The 21,875-nt window shown below is 36.0% G+C and overlaps 1 protein-coding gene and 1 non-coding gene across 8 annotated transcripts in view; one reads left to right on the top strand and one right to left on the bottom strand.

Annotated features, from left to right (window-relative positions):
- The window catches only part of IMMP2L (inner mitochondrial membrane peptidase subunit 2), an 881,848-nt gene that overhangs the window by 209,026 nt on the left and 650,947 nt on the right, over positions 1–21,875 (top strand). The gene's annotated exons all lie outside the window — the stretch shown is intronic.
- Positions 1,153–1,259, bottom strand: LOC122236749. Its single transcript, XR_006215001.1, has one exon. It is a non-coding gene; the product is annotated as a U6 spliceosomal RNA (small nuclear RNA).

Raw genomic sequence — 21,875 nt, 5'->3', positions numbered from 1 at the left:
ATGTCCCTCATATTCCCTTTGTGTCACTGCCTCACCCGGATGATTTTTATTTCCATAGATTAGTTCTGCCTTTTCAGAAGTGTATGTAAGTTGAGTTATATAGTATATACTCTTGCTGTGTGACTTCTTTCAGTCAACATTCTTTTTTTAAAAAATTTTTTAATGTTTGTTTACTTTTGAGAGAGAGAGAGAGAGACAGAGAGAGAGAGAGAGAGAGAGTGAGTGTGTGAGTGGGGGAGGGGCAGAAAGCGAGGGAGACACAGAATCTGAAGCAGGCTCCAGGCTCTGAGCTGTTAGCACAGAGCCCAATATGGGGCTCCAGCTCACGAACCGTGAAATCATGACCTGAACAGAAGTCGGATGCTTAACCAACTGAGACACCCAGGCGCCCCAATATTTTTTTTTAAAACATACCCTTTTTTTTTAATGTTCACTTATTTTTGAGAGAGAGAGAACGTGAGCGGGTGAGGGGCAGAGAGAGAGGAAGACTTCTCTCTCTGTCAGCACGGAGCCTGACATGGGGCTTGAACTCACAAGCCGGGAGATCACAACCTGAGCTGAAGTCAGATGCTTAACCGATTGAACCATCCAGGCACCCCTTTCACTCAGTATTCTTTAGATGAAGTTCATCCTGTGTGTGTGTAGCTGAAGTTCAGTTTTATTGCTCTGGAGTCAGATGATTCCACAATTTAGATTTCATTCTGCTGTCAACAGACATTTAGGTTGTTAGGTTATTTTTTCTGCTACAAATATTCTTTAAATTTTTCTGTATATGTATGAATATCTCTTAGATATCAACCTAGGAGTGGATTTGCAGGGAGATAGAGGATATATATATTCAGATCTAGGAGATGAATCTAAAGATTTTTCTAAAATGTTTGTATTATATTCATATTTTATAATGTGGTGAACATGAAGGATGTATTTTGATGAAATAGGGATCATATGGCTGAAAACATGCCCGGTTTTAAATTTTGAGAAATGTAAATGTATATAATTAATTAATTAATTTGTTTGTCAGCTGTGCTGACAGCTCAGAGCCTGGAGCCTGCTTCAAATTCTGTGTCTGCCTTTCTCTCTGCCCTTTCCAGGTCGTGCTCTGTCTATGTCTGTCTCTCTCAAAGTTAAATAAACATTTAAAAAAGCATTAAAACAAATATGGAACACTTCACAAATTTGTGTGTCATCCTTGCGCAGGGACCATGCTAATCTTCTCTGCATTGTTCCAATTTTAGTCTATGTGCTGCCGAAGCGAGCACTGTAATTAATTTATTTTTAAAAACAACTAGAATAATGTCTTTTTTAGTTTTCTTTTAGTCCCAGCATTTCCAATAGTGATGGGTTTTCTTGTTCTTTGTATACTATGAAAAGTGACTCATAGACTTGAAATCTTGAAAAACTTGCAGAGTTTTAGTTCATTTGACATCCAAAATTTTTTTCTTTCTTCTGTACTATTATTTCTTGATTATGTGTAACATATTGCAGGCAATGAATTGTATCTAAAGAATTTTGTATACGGAAGAGTAGTATTAGTGGTGAACATAGGATTGATATCTCTGTGGCAATTATAATTGGCTTCTAATCCCAAATTAGCATTTAGAGGCTAAATGTGTTTCTCACCGTGTGTTTTAAAACATTGGCATCTTGTGTAATATGGTTTGAGAATGCTATTTCAGCCCCAGTTACTACCTTAAGTATTTACACAGTGTTTGGAAAGTATTTTAATGTATTGCAGGGGCTAATTACTCAGTTTTCATCAAATTCCTTTACTAATCCAATGTAGGTCCAGATGCAAAAGTTGAGTTGAAGTTTGTAAGTGAGTTTGGGAAAGAAAGCATCACTTCATATCTTTGTTTATTTCATGTTCAGTTTTACTTTAATCTAGTTGAGAGTGATGGTGTAATTTGATTACCACTCTTGACTTCTGGTTCTTTCAATCATTATTTCTATAACTTTGGGTAAACTTTTGACTTTATTGAGTCTTTGTTTCTTTATCTTTTAAGTGCGGGCGTGGGACTAAGCTCATCTCTTTCAGAGCTAATTTTTGTGTGTACGTTCTGTATATTAATGTGGGATATTAGATGTGTTTTTAATAAAGCATTGTTCAAATAGACCTCCCTGGTTTTCTTTCTTTTGCCTTGCATGTGGAAGGAAATATTTCAGAGAGAGAATAACTATACTCCACTTGCCAGAGTTTCATAACTGGTGCTAAATGAACCAAGGAAGAGCAAGATCTGCTAAATCATGGCATTGAACTTGGTGTTCTAGGCATTATAATTTCTGATGAATGGTGTCTCCTGAGACTTCTGTAAAATGATACATTCTGACATCCAGTGACCTTTTAAACTAATATTTCTATTATGTAATTCAGTTGCTTCTGTTTCCTGGAGATAATAACATTAGTTTGTACTGAGGTAGATAATGATTGTGTTAGCAATTTCCTTTGTGGTAAGTGTTTTTAAAGTAATTTAGTTTGAAGGAAGAATCGTTTATACAAATAAAATCCAGAGGAACTCACCCGTAGTGTACTATGATTAAAAAAAAAAAAAAAAGAAAGGAAAAAGAGAAAAGAAAAAGAAAAAAAAAAGAGGTAGTCAGTGACTTCTGGGACAATATTTTTGAGACTCAAGGTAAATAGTCTCATTGATTGATTTTTAGGAAAGCTTGTTGCCAACTGTAACTCTTTTTAAAACACATACACATACAATATTACGGTGAAGGGACAAGACTGTGGAATCAGACCTAGTGCTATTTCTGTCATGAGTGAGTAAGGAATATTAGACACCTGGATTTTGTTTTATCCATAAAACAAAAGTAATACTTCATAAGAGTACATAGTAAATACTAAGTGAGGTGATAATGAGAAGCTTACACTGCAGTACTTGGCATACAGTGGTGCTCAGTAAATAACAGCGATTTTTTTTTCCCCTTCATGGATGCTGTAAGGTCTTAAATGGCTTCTAAGTTATCGAAGACAGTTTAAGTTATGTTAGTCAACTTTTACCATTAAGTGTAGTTATTTTATTCTGATTGTTAGATTACTGTTATATCTGTTAAGTCTTGTTTTACCAAAGTAGTTGATTGCTCAGAACACCTGGTCTCTGTTTATGGCTGATAACAGTTTGCTGTGGGTAGAATGATGAGGATGGGGTGAATGGTTGACCTTTAGTCCTAGATTTTCATCTAAAATATTTACAGTTACAGCACAACAAGGTTATGCTAAGAAGAAAGAAAAGCGTTTGTTTCCTTCTACAGTCTGTGTCTTTCTTTGACCATGCACAACTTCCACCCACCTTTCCCCCATACCCCCTCTTGTACACGGACTTCATCATTGCCCACAGATCAACATCTCTGCCATGATGTCCTGGACTGCAGAACCTTTCCTCCCCTCCCCCCTTCCCTTCCCTTCCCTTCCCTTCCCTTCCCTTCCCTTCCCTTCCCGCCTCCTTGAAGTGCTTGTACTGTGCTTGTCTTGTTTCTAAGCAAGACTGCCTCTACACATAATCCAGGTATAGACTTAAGACACACATAAAAGGACATATTACAATTTGAGCTATCTATGCTAAGTAGCAAGGAAGTGAGAAAGAGAACAAGGTGAGACAAAGAAACAAGACAAGCACAGTACAAGCACTTCAAGGAGGCCCTTCCCTTCCCTTCCCTTCCCTTCCCTTCCCTTCCCTTCCCTTCCCTTCCCTTCCCTTCCCTTCCCTTCCCTTCCCTTCCCTTCCCTTCCCTTCCCTTCCCTTCCCTTCCCTTCCCTTCCCTTCCCTTCCCTTCCCTTCCCTTCCCTTCCCTTCCCTTCCCTTCCCTTCCCTTCCCTTCCCTTCCCTTCCCTTCCCTTCCCTTCCCTTCCCTTCCCTTCCCTTCCCTTCCCTTCCCTTCCCTTCCCTTCCCTTCCCTTCCCTTCCCTTCCCTTCCCTTCCCTTCCCTTCCCTTCCCTTCCCTTCCCTTCCCTTCCCTTCCCTTCCCTTCCCTTCCCTTCCCTTCCCTTCCCTTCCCTTCCCTTCCCTTCCCTTCCCTTCCCTTCCCTTCCCTTCCCTTCCCTTCCCTTCCCTTCCCTTCCCTTCCCTTCCCTTCCCTTCCCTTCCCTTCCCTTCCCTTCCCTTCCCTTCCCTTCCCTTCCCTTCCCTTCCCTTCCCTTCCCTTCCCTTCCCTTCCCTTCCCTTCCCTTCCCTTCCCTTCCCTTCCCTTCCCTTCCCTTCCCTTCCCTTCCCTTCCCTTCCCTTCCCTTCCCTTCCCTTCCCTTCCCTTCCCTTCCCTTCCCTTCCCTTCCCTTCCCTTCCCTTCCCTTCCCTTCCCTTCCCTTCCCTTCCCTTCCCTTCCCTTCCCTTCCCTTCCCTTCCCTTCCCTTCCCTTCCCTTCCCTTCCCTTCCCTTCCCTTCCCTTCCCTTCCCTTCCCTTCCCTTCCCTTCCCTTCCCTTCCCTTCCCTTCCCTTCCCTTCCCTTCCCTTCCCTTCCCTTCCCTTCCCTTCCCTTCCCTTCCCTTCCCTTCCCTTCCCTTCCCTTCCCTTCCCTTCCCTTCCCTTCCCTTCCCTTCCCTTCCCTTCCCTTCCCTTCCCTTCCCTTCCCTTCCCTTCCCTTCCCTTCCCTTCCCTTCCCTTCCCTTCCCTTCCCTTCCCTTCCCTTCCCTTCCCTTCCCTTCCCTTCCCTTCCCTTCCCTTCCCTTCCCTTCCCTTCCCTTCCCTTCCCTTCCCTTCCCTTCCCTTCCCTTCCCTTCCCTTCCCTTCCCTTCCCTTCCCTTCCCTTCCCTTCCCTTCCCTTCCCTTCCCTTCCCTTCCCTTCCCTTCCCTTCCCTTCCCTTCCCTTCCCTTCCCTTCCCTTCCCTTCCCTTCCCTTCCCTTCCCTTCCCTTCCCTTCCCTTCCCTTCCCTTCCCTTCCCTTCCCTTCCCTTCCCTTCCCTTCCCTTCCCTTCCCTTCCCTTCCCTTCCCTTCCCTTCCCTTCCCTTCCCACCTCCTTGAAGTGCTTGTACTGTGCTTGTCTTGTTTCTTTGTCTCACCTTGTTCTCTTTCTCACTTCCTTGCTACTTAGCATAGATAGCTCAAATTGTAATATGTCCTTTTATGTGTGTCTTAAGTCTATACCTGGATTATGTGTAGAGGCAGTCTTGCTTGTTTTTTTGTGTGTTTCTGATGAAACTTACAGAGTCCTTCGCACAGCAGATTTGTAGTGGATGTTTGTTGGTGTTGTTGTTCATACTCCTGCTGATATTGTTTAAAAAAAAAATGAAACGCTGACCCTAGATGTATGGTACTTTGGGTAACTAAGGCACTCTAGGTTTGACTAATTTGAAGTCAGACTTGGTTCTTTGAGCTAAATGGTTGATTCATTCCCATTTATATACTTGTTGTTCTGCCCATCCATCCAAATAATTTATTTAATACTTTTATTACAAAGCATGTGCTAGGAGCCATGGGAAATAGAAAAAAAAAAAAAACAATTGGTAAGGGATGATTACACTAATTACTGTTATTGCCATTCCTAAATAATTGTTTCGTATCTTCAAATAACTTCAAAAGACTGGCAAATCGGGATTTATTTATGTTTCTAAGTTAAAGTAAATTTTTAAATATAATGTATTACTTTTTATGATTGCTTGCTTTAAAAAATATGGCATTTTCATTTAACTGATAACTGCTGATCCTTGTGGCATCAGTTAGAATTTTAATCCTAATATAAAAATGTTACTGAACCAAGAGAGTACTGCAATATTCCTGAAGACCAAATATTCAAATTTAAATAATAGCAATGTAGGCTTGCTTTTAAGTAACTTGACTAAAATTTAAAGATGGAGTTGAAACAAGATTTGAACAACTAATATTAAATATGTATGATGTGTGCTAACCTGTTTTTGGTACTATTCTCATTTATTTTGTCTACCTCATCGTGCTAGTTTTTGTTGGGTCACTTTGTCTTACCCACTGTAAACGGTATAAAAAAACATGAAGAAATCTGCGTTGAGAAAGAAAACTTGATTAATAATGTGAACACAAATTGGCTTTTTATAAAAAATTAGTTTAATGGAAGGGTTTGATAAAAGCTTTAAAACACGTGTATTTGATTTTTATTTTCATGGAGATAAGTGAAAAATTACTTTCATTGAATTAGAGCAAGAGATTATGTAACCACAAAACAGGTAGAAGCAACTATGAATGTATGGATACAAAAAGGAACTAATCTGAAACTGTAGAATTGAAAAATGTTGTCACTGACAGTAAAGCATAACTACAGACAGGATAAAAATCTAGAAAATACACTGTTAGAATTTTTGAGCTGGAAGATATGATCGAGGAATCTATGGATTCCACCAAAATAAAAAATAGATAAAAATTGAAAAGCCATAAAAATATTGCTGAGACTAAAGGGTAGGTTGAGAAGGGCCATCATGACTAAAAGTATCTAAAACATCTTAGGCACATGCTGTCTCCAATTTTTTATCTCCTTGTCACATTAAAAATAACTTATTAAGATGAGATTATACAAGTATGCTTGAAAACGTTCTTACGTAAAAATTCAAAATTAGGTAAGGACATACTGAGTTACAATGCGCAAGTACCTCTTTACTCATTTTAGTCATTCACAGTTCCCACCCTGTCGATACCATCATCCATGTGGTGTGTATCCTTCCAGGCCTTTATTTTTGTGTAAATTTTTCATATCATTACACACCTTTTTAAAAGAATTCACAATTAAAATTGTGTCTCTTTGTAATTGTGTCTCAAGAATAGATGACTGGAGATGGAAATAGTATGGCATGTAAATTTTAGATTTTGATAGGTACTGACAATGTTGTTCTCCAATAAAATTGCACCTTTTTATGTTCCCACCAATATTGTATGAGAATGGCAATTTCCCCATATTCTCACATAACCGGATGTTATAAAGCTATTAAATTTGTAATTTCATGGGAAGAATATCCTGATTTTTATTTGCATCTCTTAATTTATTAGTGATGTTTGACATCTTTTCAAGTTCTTAGGTTTATTTTTATTTCTTCTGTTAATTGAATGTTTTACCTATCTTTCCTCAGAGTTGTTTTTTATAATACTATATACTATGTAATAGTTATATACTATAACTAACCTTTCCTCTGTTGCATGTGGTATAAATGTTTTCTTCTCATCCATTCACCATTCAGCTTTGTTATATTTCCACTCTGTAGACATTTTACCTTTAGTGTTGTACAGTTGAGTTTTTAGAACTCTTCAGGCTTAAAATTTGGTATTCATCCTCAAAATTAACCTTACATAAAGGTGGGCATCGTTTCATCAAATATAGTTTTAAATATATAAGTTATCCATTAAGAAGAGTGAAGGAAGCTTAAATAAAGCTTTAGTTTCTATCTCTTCTGTAAGAATGCCATTTCTGTCTCCCCTTCTGCTGTGCCCGTGTTAAAGTTTAGATTTCAGAAGAGCATCCGGAAGTGTGAATCTCTGCTGAGCTCATGGCACTTGGCCTGTAACTTGCTCTTGTCTCAGGGTCAAAAGCCCATGAAAGCTGCTTGTCAGGGCTTTGATTAATTATGCAAGAGTGATGGGACTGAAGAAGGAATAGGTGTGTTTCGAACTTTTGATTTCTCTTGTTACCAGACTGATCTGACCTAAAACTGAGTTACCTTTCTCTTTCTTTCTGTGTAGTGAGACATGATAGGAAATGGAATAAATAAAAGTCAAGAGAAATGGCACGAAGAAAGTAAAAGTGAAAAATTAAAAAAGAAGTTACATTTCGTAGTCTGGTATCTCGGTCACTGGGGCAGTTGGTTCCGTGTATCTTCAGGGAGCTCCATTTCCAGGAGCTCTTGTGCAGTGTCAGGACCAAGTAGAAAAGAAGCAGTGAGAACTTGCGGCATACCTGGGTACTGTCTTTCTGTAGTCATGTGTGTATGAAACACCATGTTTTTCAAGTTAGTTTCTATTTTGAATACCTTTCTGAGTTGGGAGTTTAATTTTTATATATGTACAAATATATGTATGTATATATGTATGAATTTGTTTTCTCTCTTACCTCACTTTTAATAGTGTGCAAGTTGTATATGTGTGTGCAATTGCTGGATAAAAGAAAATGTATATGTTACTCAGGTTGGCAAAATAATGCTCCCCACCCCTCTCACAGATGTCCATGCCCTAATCCACAGAACCTTTGAATATATTATTTTGTAGACCAAAAGGGATTTGGCAGACATGATTTAGGTTATCAACGTAGGGGTGGGAAGATTAGCCTGGACTGTCTGGGTGCACATGAGTCCTGAAAAATGGGGCACCTTTTCTGACTGAATCAGAGCTGGGATAGAAGAAGAAAGAGATGGGAAGTGTGAGAAGGTCTGGAGCTGTCCTTGCTTGGCTTTGACAGTGATATATATATATATATATATATATATATATATATATATATATATATATTTAATTATTTTTTTATTTTTGAGACACAGAGAGGGACAGACTGTGAGTCGGGGAGGGGCAGAGAGAGAGGGGGAGACATAGAATCTGAAGCAGGCTCCAGGCACCAAGCTGTCTGCACAGAGCTCTACGTGGCGGTAGAACTCATAACCTGCGAGATCATGACCTGAGCCGAAAAGTTGGATGCTTAACCGACTGAGCCACCCAGGCACCCCTTTATATATTTGTTCTTTGAACTTTATTGATAGAAATGTTTAAAGCTCTGAATTTCTCTCTGATTAGTGCTTTCAAAATATCTCATGTGTTTTAATTTTAATATTTTTAAAGGTATCTTTTTCTTTCAGTTTGTATTCACATTTTCATCCAAGAGTTGCTTAAAACAAATATTTTTTTTAATCCAAGTAGAAGGGGCTTTTACAAAAATGATTAAATCATTTCTAGTTTTATTTCATTGAGATCAGAAAGTATTGCTTTCTAATATTTTTGTTTTGTAGAACGTACTGATATTTTCCTTGTGAACTAAAATGGGATTAATTTTTGTGATGCTCCATATACATTTGAGAAGATGGTTTATATTCTATTTTCAGTATATAAAGTTTAATATACATCCCTAAAATCTACCTTATTAATTCCATGTTTAGGCTTAAAATTTTTTTTTTTTTTACTTTCTTTTTTTTTGTTTGTTTTTGTTTACTTGATCTGTCTTGTACTGACTCCTATTAATAGTTTGCTTTTTCTGTGTGTCCTGATATCTCTGAACTTTTGCTTTACAAAGACGAATGCTGTGCTATTTGCTACACGGATATTTATATTTATTATATCTTCATTGTAGTCTTGGCTTTAAAGATTAAAAACTGTCCCTCTTTTTTTACATTTAATGGTTTCTGTTTTGCATTCTGTTTTGTTTGATATCTGTGTTACTATCCCTGCTCACCTATTGTTTCAATTTTCCTGATATGTTTTTGCTTATCCCTTTATATTTGGGTTTGTTGACTCATTTTCTTTTAAGTATCTACCTTGTTTATAATGCATAGTTAGGTTCCGTTTTATGAGCCACACTAAAAAGTCTTTTCCTTTAAATAGTTTAAGTGCACTCAGAGTTAGTAAAAAGACTGCTGTATTTGGTCTTAATTCCATCATGTTATTTCATATGATAATTATTATACATGTTATGGTTTATTTGCTGGGTTTCTTTTTCCTGTAAGAGTTTTTTATTTTTTTCTAATTTCTTTGAATTTTCTTAGAAGGTTTTATTTTTGTTTTAGTAGTCACATTGAACTTATGCCTTATTAATGCCTTTATTCCCAATTTTAAACTTTATCCATTTGATATCTGGTTTGGTAATTGTTAACAGTATACTTTCTACCTGATGGTTTTCCTCCTTACCCCATTGTTTTATCATCATTATTTATACTTTGTGAGAACATTCAGATCATAATGTATCACATAGAACATAAAACATATTGTATCCCCATGCTTAATTGTCTTTATATCTTACATCTACAAATGAAGATATACATGTACACTTAGTTTTTTGCTTAACTTTCCTAATCACTAATTAGTTGGATTAAGTTCGTCTTCTAATATATTCTTCAAGGACCTGTAGACAGAGAATTTTTTGAGTTCTTACATGTTCAAAACTGTTTTTAATAGCGTTAATACTCAAAGGCAGCTTGGCTGGATATCCATCCTAGGGTTTCCCTTGTTTCCTGGAGATTTATGAAAATGCTGCTCCAGTGGCATGTTGTTTCATATCTTGTTTCTGATAAATCTGTTGCCAGTCTAATTCTTTTTCTTTTGTACATTATTTGAATTTTTTTCCTGGAGACCCTGAGAATTTTTCCTTTATCTTTAATGTGCACTAATTTTTACTCGGATATATTTCTGAATTGATCATTTGCAGGTCCTTTCCCGCTGGTGTCCAGTGGGCCCTTTCAGTGTGTAGATTCAGGTCTTTCATTTTTGAAAACCTTGAATTGGAGTATCAACTATTAATGCTATCCCATTGTACAAAAATATCCTTTGGGAACTCCATTTATACATTCTTTGGGTTTTCTTTTGCCTGTTTTACATTTCAGTCCCTTTCTCTCTGATCCGTCTTACTTTTTTCTCTATTTCATTTTATTTACTTTTCTCTTGTTTTTCCGATACCTCTTTTGTATTTTCATTCAAATCTATTTTCCTTTTAGCATTTTGCAATTTAGTTTCCACTTGTGGTATGATTTTGTATTCTTCTTCCATTTTTTTTGTGAATTCAGTTAACCCTTGTTTTATCTCCTCCTTTTTTCTTGTCATGCATTTTTTCCCCTCGTTTTCAATTTTTGTTTAATCTACCTAAAGCTTGGCCTGTGGTATTTATTTACGCTGTGAATGTTATGTTAAAGTTTCAGTCTGTCTTGCCAACTTGTGGAGAGGGGTGAAATTCTCATCAGTTGAATTGTTTGGGGTCTCAATTTGAATTTTCTTTTGATAGTTGCTTTTCTATTGGGTTCTTTTCAGTGAGTTGGGACGGTTCTGACATTACTAGTTCAAGAGCCACCCTCTTTTGTCACTGTAGGCAAAATATTGTTTGTTTCCTGAGTGATACGTCTCTTAAGTTTTAAATTTGCTTTTGTCTTCTGGGATTCTAAATACCCTCCTCCCCCCTCCCACCATGCTTCTTTATCTTTCTATGTACAGTTTCCAAGGAAACCTCTCTTTCTGTTTTAACTCTCTTGCTCCAACATGAGACTTTTCCGACATTGCCTTGTCATGTCCTTTTTCTTGGCAGGCTCTTATCTAACTGCTGACTTTGCAGTATTTTTGTGCAGAGGACCAACTTTCTAGCAGTGATTTTAAGACACATTTAGGCCTGCCATTAGCTCTCCTCTTCTTTCTTTCAGTGTAATTTCTCCTGAACTGCTCTTGGTCCCCATGAGCTTGATGGCTGGAGCACCACTGAGAGCTTGCTGGGATTTAATGTTTAGTTTTGTACTTAAGAGTGATTTGAGGTTGAGAGGTTCTTATCTTCTAGTTATGTTGGAGTCATGAGTTTGTGTAGTTTTACTTGTTCTTCCTCCTCCTCTTCTTCTTCCTCTTCCTCCTTCTCTTCCTCCTCCTCTTCCTTCTCTTCTTCTTTTCCTTCTTCTCCTCCGCCTCCTCGTCCTCCTCCTCACCAGAATATGTTGGGACTTTGAGATTTAAACCATTGCCTCTGCTTCGGCTACTCAGAATCTTCTCTATCCATCGATACCACCCAATATCCTGTAGCAACTTAAGTGTTTCTTAGTTTTGCTTATTATGCAACTCGGATATTGAATATACATGAAAACCTTCCAAACAGGAAGAAGATATTTTAACTAAACTTATACACCATAGACTTTATCAAACACATAGACTGAGCATGTTAGAAAAAAAAAGTGGATTCTGAGGTCTTACCAAGGTCTTACTAATGTAAAAATCAATGAGTTTTTGTCTTTCTGTTATTAATGTTTAGAGTCCCTAATGTGTTTTGTGAGACTAAATTATAAAACAATGATCTTCTTTTTAAGTGTGATGCATCATTGACTGCTGTCTTTTTGCTAAGATTGTTTGAGACAACTATGGATGTTTAGTAGTCCAAGGGCACGTTGAAGTTTCATGTGGAATAGTTACATGGGAATTTGCTGAAGCAATTACTCTGCTGTTTAATGGCAAGTAATTATCCACATCACTTCCCAAGCTATACATCTCTCTCTTGCCCTTCAGCATTACGAACATCCCACCCATTGGCATGCACATTTATTCTGCACAGTATCCAGCTGTTACCTACTCTGAGATGTAACACACCTCTAATTTATGTAACTAAATGTAAGCCTTGCTTCCTGGGGCTTATAAAATCTAAAACCTTATTTTTCCTTATAACTGATTTTTTATATTCTTCAAACTTTGTAATGTTTTTCGAACCTATGGCCCCTGAAATCGTTTTTGTACCACTAAGGAACAAGAAGGGACTGTAACTTTCCTGCTGGAGTAAACTGAGTCATCTGTAAATTCATTCCTCGTTAACATTCTCTGGGGTCCTATTCATTTCTAGCTGCGATAGATTTCATTGTAACATGTCATAATTGTGGTAATATTGTTTAAATTATTTTTCCTGAATTGTATCAATTCTTGGAGCTTCTTTAATATTTCTTCCAAACTTGCAGCAGTGTTGAAAAGAACTCCAGCTGTATTGACAGTTTTCAAACTAACTTTGAAGAGCTTATAGGAGAGTACTCCGAGAGAGCTGTTCCATTCGTGCTGTTTTTAAAAATCATACAAGTTCCCCGAGTAAGATTGGATCATTGTACTTTCATTAGTTCTGTTATGACTGAGAGGTCATGAAGTGGGCTACTGCAGTTAGCTTTTATATTCTCCAGCCTAGCAATGAAAAGATGGAAAAATGAGCAGATCTTGTGCTTCATAAGGCTCTATCCCCTTACTTATTTCTGTGTGTTATATATTACTATATACCTCCTCTCCCCAAACAGGTGATCATGTATGTAGTTTAACTCCCATTTCCATACTGAAGATAGGAGCTTTTTAATATGTAGGTATCTGGAGAGTTCAGAATTTTTCATCTTATATGCTACATGTTTTTCTGTTTCCATTTCTGACCACAAGCCATTTGTGGCTCTCTTATTTCTACCTCTGCATTTATCTTGGATAAACCAGAGGATCAGATGGTAGCATTTATGTCATCGAGATACTAGAAGATTACTTTGTAGCTTCTAATATGCCTCTGAAAATAGTAAAAAATACTTTTCTATTCAGAATCAATGTACTGGTGAGCTGAATTTTCCCACTTTTATTTAGCTGTTGTTAATTCTTTTATTGTGTATTTGCTCTGTACCAGATGACATGAAAGATTTGGTTCAGTCTTTGGGTATCTAATGAGGTAGATGGATACATGAATAACTACTATATCTGGCAGGAACAGTTGTGATAGATACGTACAGCACTGGGAGTGGAGAATATGCTAACGCAGTCATAGAAATTACTTGTTTACGATGACACATTTATGCAAACTACATCATGATTTACTATAAGTTGAGTGGAAACTCAGATAAAGCAGGTTAAATGAGTCATTCTATTTAGATAATATATTCTCTTACATAGATTTTAAGAATTAGTATCTTTAATTAAACTTTTCTCTATATTCGTTATGTTTTCTGACTTGAGTTTAAGGGATGTTTACTTCTTCAAAACCAAGATATACAATGTTTTATTTATTTAAAAATTTTTTTTTAATGTTTGTTTTTGAGAGAGAGAGAGAGAGAGAAAACCAGAAGGGAAGGGGTAGAGAGAGACACAGAATCTGAAGTGGGCTCCAGGCCCCAAGCTGACAGCAGTGAGTCTGACGTGGGCCTCGAACTCACAAACTGCGAGATCATGACCTGAGCCAAAGTCAGATGCTATACTGACCTAGCCACCCAGGTGCCCCAAGATATACAATGTTTATTCTGTATCTTATTGTACAGAAGCCCATTTGCCTTATAAATAGCTATAAAAGACTGTCATTTATATAATTATTGAAATTTAAGGGTTTGGGTAGCACATATCTAATTTCATCTAAGCAATGAAATCATACACTATGTTTGTATATAACTTTGGGTTATTGAAGAAGCAAAGGTTTATAAGCAATTCTCTTTCAAAACCTAGTGTTGGAATTTTCTAATTCATCAATCTACAATGTGAGATAATTTTTGCTAGATGCTTTTTCATGTTCTGTGTTTCTGTATATGTCATACGTTACATATCTACATGCATTTTCTGAATGCTCAAAATATTTCTTTTATTTTCCATCACGTAGTTACATTGACTTTGGTAGCTGAATTGATTATATTGTTTCTCTATAGTTAGAAAAGTCTTTGTTGGTTCTTACATCTATATCATCTAAAATAATTAGTTTTGAATTTTGAGGTAGTAAAATGAAGCTTGAATTATAGAAAGTAAAATATACATCTAAAAATTATACATGAATAAGTTTGGTGCATGGATAGTTGAATATTATAATTCCTATTTTTATTGTGTTTTCCAAATAGCAACTGCAGAGAGAGAAAAAAGATATCTTAAAGCAAAGAGGAAGAAAATGCTCCATAGTACAAGATAAATTAATAGAAAGAAGATGATACCTGCTATAGTCACATATTGTATGCCTCTTTTTGGAGTCTTTCTTTCTTAGGGCTACTTAAGAGTTTGAAATAGTGATCCATCTCAAGTTTTCCTTACTATGTGAAGAACAACTACACCTGTGACCAGAATAGCAAAGAATATTGAGATTTAAATAGATCATTTTAAACCACGTCTCTAGTAAATGTGAGGGGCTTTTTAAATAGGAGAAGAAATACATTGCAAAAAGGTAATGTTTAAAATCTAACATCATTGTGAACCCATAATGTTTACCATTACCCTGCCAATTTAGAAGGATTAAAGAATTGCAAATTTAACAATTTAGGTGCAAGGGAGCACCCTTTAGAACTTTTCTGAATCACTTTACTTAATAAGACAATAATCTTGTTGTTGTCTATGTATATTTGTTATTATTTAGGCTGTTGCATTTAATGTTAATATTAACTGATTTAAATATTTATACTAGTTCTTTTTCCATATATACAAGAGAGTGGTAATTTTCCTCATTTTCAACACTGTGAATGTTGTTACCTAATTTCAGTTTTCAAGACAGCAATTTGGAATCAGACATTTGAGGATGAATACTTGAAATGTCATACTCATAAAAAAAATAGGAAAACATTCTCCTCTGTAGAACTGTGACTACCTCTTCACACCTAAGAACATTAATTCTGTAATATTTTCTAATATTTGGCTCACAATTATCCCCCAAATATCTTTTACATAATGTTTTTTTGGTACTAAAACCGAAGTTAATAGGGTTGCTATGTCTATGTCTCATACATATATTTTTTAAGTTTATTTATTTATTTTGAGAGTGACAGAGCTTGCAAGTAGGGTAGGGGCAGAGAGAAAGAGAGGGAGAAAGAGAATCCCAAGTCGGCCTTGCACTGTCAGCACAGAGCCTGACGTGGGGCTTCATCCCACAACAGTGAGATCATGACCTGAGCTGAAACCAAGAGTCGGATGCTTAACTGACTGAGCTAGGTGCCCCTCTCAAACATCTTCTTAAATAAAATCTAGTGCTTTCTGTTTGGTAGCTGTGACTGGTAAAAAGCAGTGGTTCTCTCCCAGGGAATAGCCTCTCTCTGTTAAAAAAAAAAAAAATAGGTTGGGAGCACTTCCCACAAAAGCCGAGTGGCAAATAGTGTGGAAGCGCTTCTTTTGCCTCCATTCTTGATTCAAGTGGTATTAACAATGGAGGAAACAATGATGCCCAGCTCCTTTCTTTTTCTCCCCTTTTCACCTTTTGCTCTCCTCCCCCTCTGCACTTTACCCTTGGACTTGTGCTCTTCCAGAATCAAGAGGCAGGATTCTTAACGTGGAATGAATACTGCTAAGAGGATTTCTGAATCAGGCTATGTAGGAGATAACTGAAAATTGAGGTGTTTTGAAACTTGCACAATCGTGGGGGAGATTACATGTTGACAATTTTGGAATTACTGCAACTTTGATGAATACAGTGAAAAGAGATTTTAATTCTAATCTTTTGTCTTCATTAAAAATTTTTTCTGTGGTTTCAAGAAAATTAAAAACACTTTCATTAAATTTATCAACTGTTTGCTAAACTTTTTTTAGTTTTTTTTTTTTTTTGCAGTCTCATTCTTACCTATGGATAATTGATATTCTTAATTGAAGAATGATGAAGAACTAATTGGTTTCAAAATACCTAAAATATAAAACTCTATTAAGTATAATATTCTTCATATCGTTATACATCTTGAAGTAACAGGAAGTAAGGAGAGAAGATGCTTACTCTGGCTTGGCCTCAGAAATTTTATGAAATAGAACTTTTAAAAAAAGTTCTGTACATAATTTATACACAGGATATTTTAGTCTATGGGACTTCAAGCAATAATAAATTATAAATCATGCTGTGGCTCATAATTCAGTTATAGGCAAAACCATAATATAGTTTAACTTAAAATTCCAGCAGACTATTACTGCAGTAAAATTTCACAAGAGGTTCAACCTCTTTAATAAATAAATGCAGAGGAATCAATGGTGAGATGCTATTTTGATCTACCACCTATATAATGCTAAACAGTAATGTCAAGTGTGAGCAGGGTTTCCAGGTAATAGGAGAAGTTATATCCTCATGGTGGGCATGTAAAATTCAACGTGTTTGGATAGTAATTAGATGATACGTATTAAGATTTGCATTGATTCAGTAATTACATGTCAAGGAGTTTTTGTTAAATAACCAATGATAATAAATACCTGAAATATTTACTAATGAAGGAATTATAAAAACAAAAACATTTTTTAAAACTGAAAAAGTAAAAAATAATTAAAAATATTTTTGTAGGCCCATATGGATATCACAATATGTATTCATTTAAAGTTGCATTTTGGGATTTTTTACTGATATGGTAAAATGTCTATAATATTAATAGTAAACAAGACGAATGGAATATGAAATTGTATTTATTGTGCTTGCTTTTACCTTTGTACTTTTTTAAAAAACATGGGTCTACATGAAAGAATATTGAAACAAAATATACCAAATATTAACACTTATTACTTATAAAGATAACAGATTTTTTTAAACATTTCTTTTCCTATATTAAAAAAAAATTTTTAACATTTATTCATTTTTTGAGAGACAGAGAGACAGAGCGTAAGTGGGAGAGGGGAGGAGAGAGGGAGACACAGAATCCAAAGCTGGCTCCGGGCTCTGAGCTGTCAGCACAGGTTCTGACGCTGGGCTAGAACTCACAAACCGTGAGATCATGACCTGAGCCGAAGTAGGATGCTTAGCTGACTGAGCCACCCAGGAACCTCTAAAATATATTATTTAATATTCCAGACATTTACCATTAAGAGATGTTAGTTTAAAAGTAAAGAAATAATTGTTTTAAAAACTGTCACAATTAGTTCAAGGAATATGCATCTTTAGAAATGTATATAAATTATTTTGTGACTTAAATATCAGATTACCTCTTTTCTGTGGACTAAACTATTGTTGGATTTTATGCTAGTAAAATAATATTCACCAAATAGTGCATTCTCTGTGGGGTGACATTTGCAAAACTCATAAATTTAGAGAACACAATTATGTCAGCGAATTGAAATTAATGAAATGGCATCTCACACAGGCACCATAATTTACATATTAATTTCAGTTAATGTTTTTATGGATGTGACAGACTTATCCTAGTCATATTTGAAAAAAAAATAACAGATTATGAAGCAACCAAATGTTGAGCAGTTGTTCCAGTAGATTCACGGAGTTCTAAAACAATCTTTGATGTGCTGTTGTTTGGCACTTTGACTTTTGCTTTGTGTACCTTTTATTGCTTTTTTTTTTTTTTTTGTTAAAGTGAAAATGAATTTTGTCAATAATAGATACTTGTTGATAGTGACTGTTTTTTAAAAAATTTTTTTTAATGTTGTTATTTTATTTTTTGAGACAGAGAGAGACAGAGCATGAATGGGGGAGGGTCAGAGAGAGAGGGAGACACAGAATCTGAAGCAGGCTCCAGGCTCTGAGCTGTCAGCACAGAGCCCGATGTGGGGCTTGAACTCATGGACTGTGAGATCATGACCTGAGCCGAAGTCGGACGCTCAACCGGCAGAGCCACCCAGGCGCCCCGATAGTGACTATTTTTAACTATTGAAGATTATTTCTTCCCTTTTGGATTGGAATTTATCATTTAAAGAAATTATTTTTAAGTTAAAAATGATCTTACACAATGCTTTAAGTAGATTTTATTATTTTAATCCTGCTACTGTTGTTAAAAATATTCATGGCTTTCTTTTGAGGTGACATCCTTCAGCTTAATTTAAAGAACCTCTTAGGAATTATGGTCTGTAGATGATGAATTGGTTTTACTTTTTTTTTTTTTAAGTATATTTATGTATTTTGAGAGAGAATCCTAAGCAGGCTCTGCTCTGTCAGTGTAGAGCCCAAGATGGGACTTGAACTCATGAACTGTGAGATCATGACCTACGCCTAAGTCAGACATTCAACCGACTGAGTCACCCAGGCACTCCTTACCTCTTTTCTATGCATTTTCTCAGTGGCTTTCTCTCTCTGTTCAGCTCAGTTTTGCCAAATGAAATTTTATTTAATTATTATTTTCACATTTATTTGAATACACAGTAGACTTTTCTTTCATCTTATTCTTTACTTCTTCTCTCCCTTTCTCTTTTTGCTTTATCTCTTTTGTTGATTATTTCTTCCTTGTCCTTTCTTATCACTTTGTTTTTGGGCTTTCTACTCACTCTGCCTCTGCCTCCCCCCACTCCCATCCTCTTTTCTTATTAGGTTGGCTAGTAGTTTGTCTGTTGTGTTGAGTTTTTCAAAGAACCAGTTTTAATTTTTTTTTATTTTATTGAGGTACAATTGACCTATAACATTATATTAGTTTCAGGTGTACAACATAATGATTTGATATTAGTATACACTGTGAAATGATCATCACAGTAAGGCTAGTTAACATCTGTCAGTATGCATAGTTACAAAAAATTTTTTTCTCCTGATAAGGACATTTAAAATCTACTCTCTAAGCAACTTTCAAATGTGCAATATGTTAATTATGGTAACCATGCTTTACATTGTATCCCCATGACTTATTTATTTTATAGCTGCAAGTTTGACCCTCTTCACCCATTTTGCGTCCCCTCTCCTCCTTGGCAACCACTGATCTGGTCTCTGTATCTATAAAGTTTGTTTTATTCTGGTTCATTTTGTTTCTTGGCTTCTTTGTTTTTTTCCTAGATTCAACATAAAAGTGAGACCATATGGTATTTGTCTTTCTCTGTCTGACTTACTTCATTTAGCATAATGCCTTCAAGGTTCTTCAGTGTTTGTCACAAAAGGCAAGATTCTTTCTTTTTCATGGGTATACAATAATGTATGTATGTGTATGCATGTATAGATATGCACATCTTTATGTATACATTTATCAGTGGACACAGGTTATTTCCATATCTTGGCTATTATAAATAATCCTGCAGTGAACATGAGGGTGTATATATCTTTTCAAATCAGTGATTTCATTTTCTTTGAATAAATATCCAGAAGTGGAATTGCTGGGTCATATGGTTATTCTATTTTTAATTTTTTGAGGAACCTCCATACTGTTTTCCACAGTGGCATCACCAGTCTGCATTCCCACCAGCAGTGTACAAGGGTTCCTATTCCTCCCCATCCTGTCCAATACTTGTTCATTCTTATCCCTTTTTTGTTTTTTAAATTTTTTAGTGTTTGTTTATTTTTGAGGGAGGGAGGGAGAGAGAGAGAGAGAGAGAGAGAGAGAATATGAGTGGGAGAGGGGCAGAGAGAGAGGGAGACACAGAATCCGAAACAGGCTCCAGGTTGTGAGCTATCAGCACAGAGCCCGATGTGGGGCTTGAACCCATGAACTGTGAGATCATGACCTGAGCCCAAGGCGGACGCTTAACCTACTGAGCCACCAAAGTGCCCCATTCTTGTCCCTTTGATAATAGCTATTCTAACAAGTGGGAGGTGATATCTTATTGTGGATTTCATTTGTATTTCCCTGATGATTAGTGATATTGAACATCTTTTCATGTGCCCATTGGCCATCCAAATGTGTATCATCTTTTGAAAAATGTCTACTCAGATCCTCTACCTATTTTTTAGTTGAATTGTTTGTTTCCTTGCTATTGAGTTGCATGAGTTCTTTATATATTTTGATTTTTAACCCCTTATTTGATACATGGTTTGCAAATATTTTCTCCTATTCAGTAGGTTGCTCTTCATTTTGTTGAAAATTTCCTTTGTGGTGCAAAAACTTTTTAGTTTGATGTAGTCCCACCTGTTTATTTTTGCTTTTGTTGCTTTTGCTTTTGGACTCAGATTCAAAAACTCATTGCCAAGACCAATGTCAAGAAGCTTGCTGCCTATGTTTTCTTTCAGGAATTTTGTGGTTTCAGGTCTTGTATTTGGGTCTTAAATTCATTTTGAGTTGATTTTTGTGTATGATTTAAGTATAGTAGTCTACTTTCTTAGGCATGTGACTGTCCATTTTTCCTAGCACCATTTGTTGAAGAGACTGTCCGTTCCCCATTGTACATCCTTGTCTGCTTTGTAATAATTGAATCGACCATATATGCACGGGTTTATTTTTGGGCTCTCTGTTCCTTTGATCCATGTGTCTGCTAAAAAGAACCAGATTTTTTATTATTCTATTGCTTTTCTGGTTTTATTTTTATTAATTTACTCCTTCTGCTTTTGTTTTACTTGGTTTATTTTGTTCTTTTTTAAAAAAAATGTTTTATTTATTATCTTGAGAGGGGAGGGGCAGAGAGGATCCCAAGCAGGCTCCATGCTGTCAGTGTGGAGCCCGACACAGGGTTCGATCTCACCAATGAGATGATGGCCTGAGCCGAAATCAAGAATCAGTTGCTTAACCAACTGAGCTACCCATGCACCTCTGTTGATTTTTTTCTAGCTTTTTGAGGTGAATGTTTAAATTGCTTCCTTTCTTTTCAATACATATGTTTATGTAAATAATAACACTATGGATTCTCTTCAAGAAAGTGCTTTTACCATGATATACAAATATAAGTTGTTTAATAGCTTGCTTTTTAATTTCCAGGTGAAAAGTTCTTTTTCACTTTTACATTATTGGTTAATAGATTGTGGGTTGTTTATTTTCTTGTTTTGGTTTTTGCATTGTGATGATACAACACTACTTTGTATTTACATAGTGATATTAATATACTATACTATGCATTAATATTAATTTACTAATATTAGTGTATTTCTAATTTTTTTGGATCCAGATCCCTCTACCAATCAGATTTAAGTTGCTTCTTCATTTTAGCACCTGGATATTTCTCTCCCTTACTTTCAAACTGGGCTGTGTAACCCAAAATTCTTTTGTTATTCCCTTCTACCTCAGTGTTTTGCTCATTTGGAGCAGAAAGTGACAGATGATTCTGTCTGCACAGTTCATTTTAATATCATGCTGAAGTTATGCCTATGTTTTCTTCAGATTCAGGGTGTCTTTATGATGTGAACTCAATTCCTTATGACTAGTCCTGGGGTTATTTTGACCTCAATAAATATTTATTGGGAATCTATTATCTGTTATGTACTATTCCTGTAGGTCAGGCATAAAGACATAAGACAGCCTCTTATTTACTAGTAATTGTGCAATAGATATCAAGTCGTAAAGTCATAGTGTCCACGTTTAGGACTAATTATGCAGACAGTACTACAAAGTGGAAGCGATTGTCTTACATTCCTATAGGGATATCTCTTGGCATTGTTTTCTTTTGCAGGAATTACGAAGGTTCAAACATGAAGGCAAGTCTGTTACTGTGAATGAGGTAACTGGTTATTATGCTTTAGGTTTTAAAATGGATTGGGTTTT

The sequence above is a fragment of the Panthera tigris genome, chromosome A2 (genome assembly GCF_018350195.1).
Source record: "Panthera tigris isolate Pti1 chromosome A2, P.tigris_Pti1_mat1.1, whole genome shotgun sequence".
Taxonomy (NCBI): Eukaryota; Metazoa; Chordata; class Mammalia; order Carnivora; family Felidae; genus Panthera; species Panthera tigris.
This window is presented reverse-complemented; position numbering and strand designations above follow the sequence as displayed.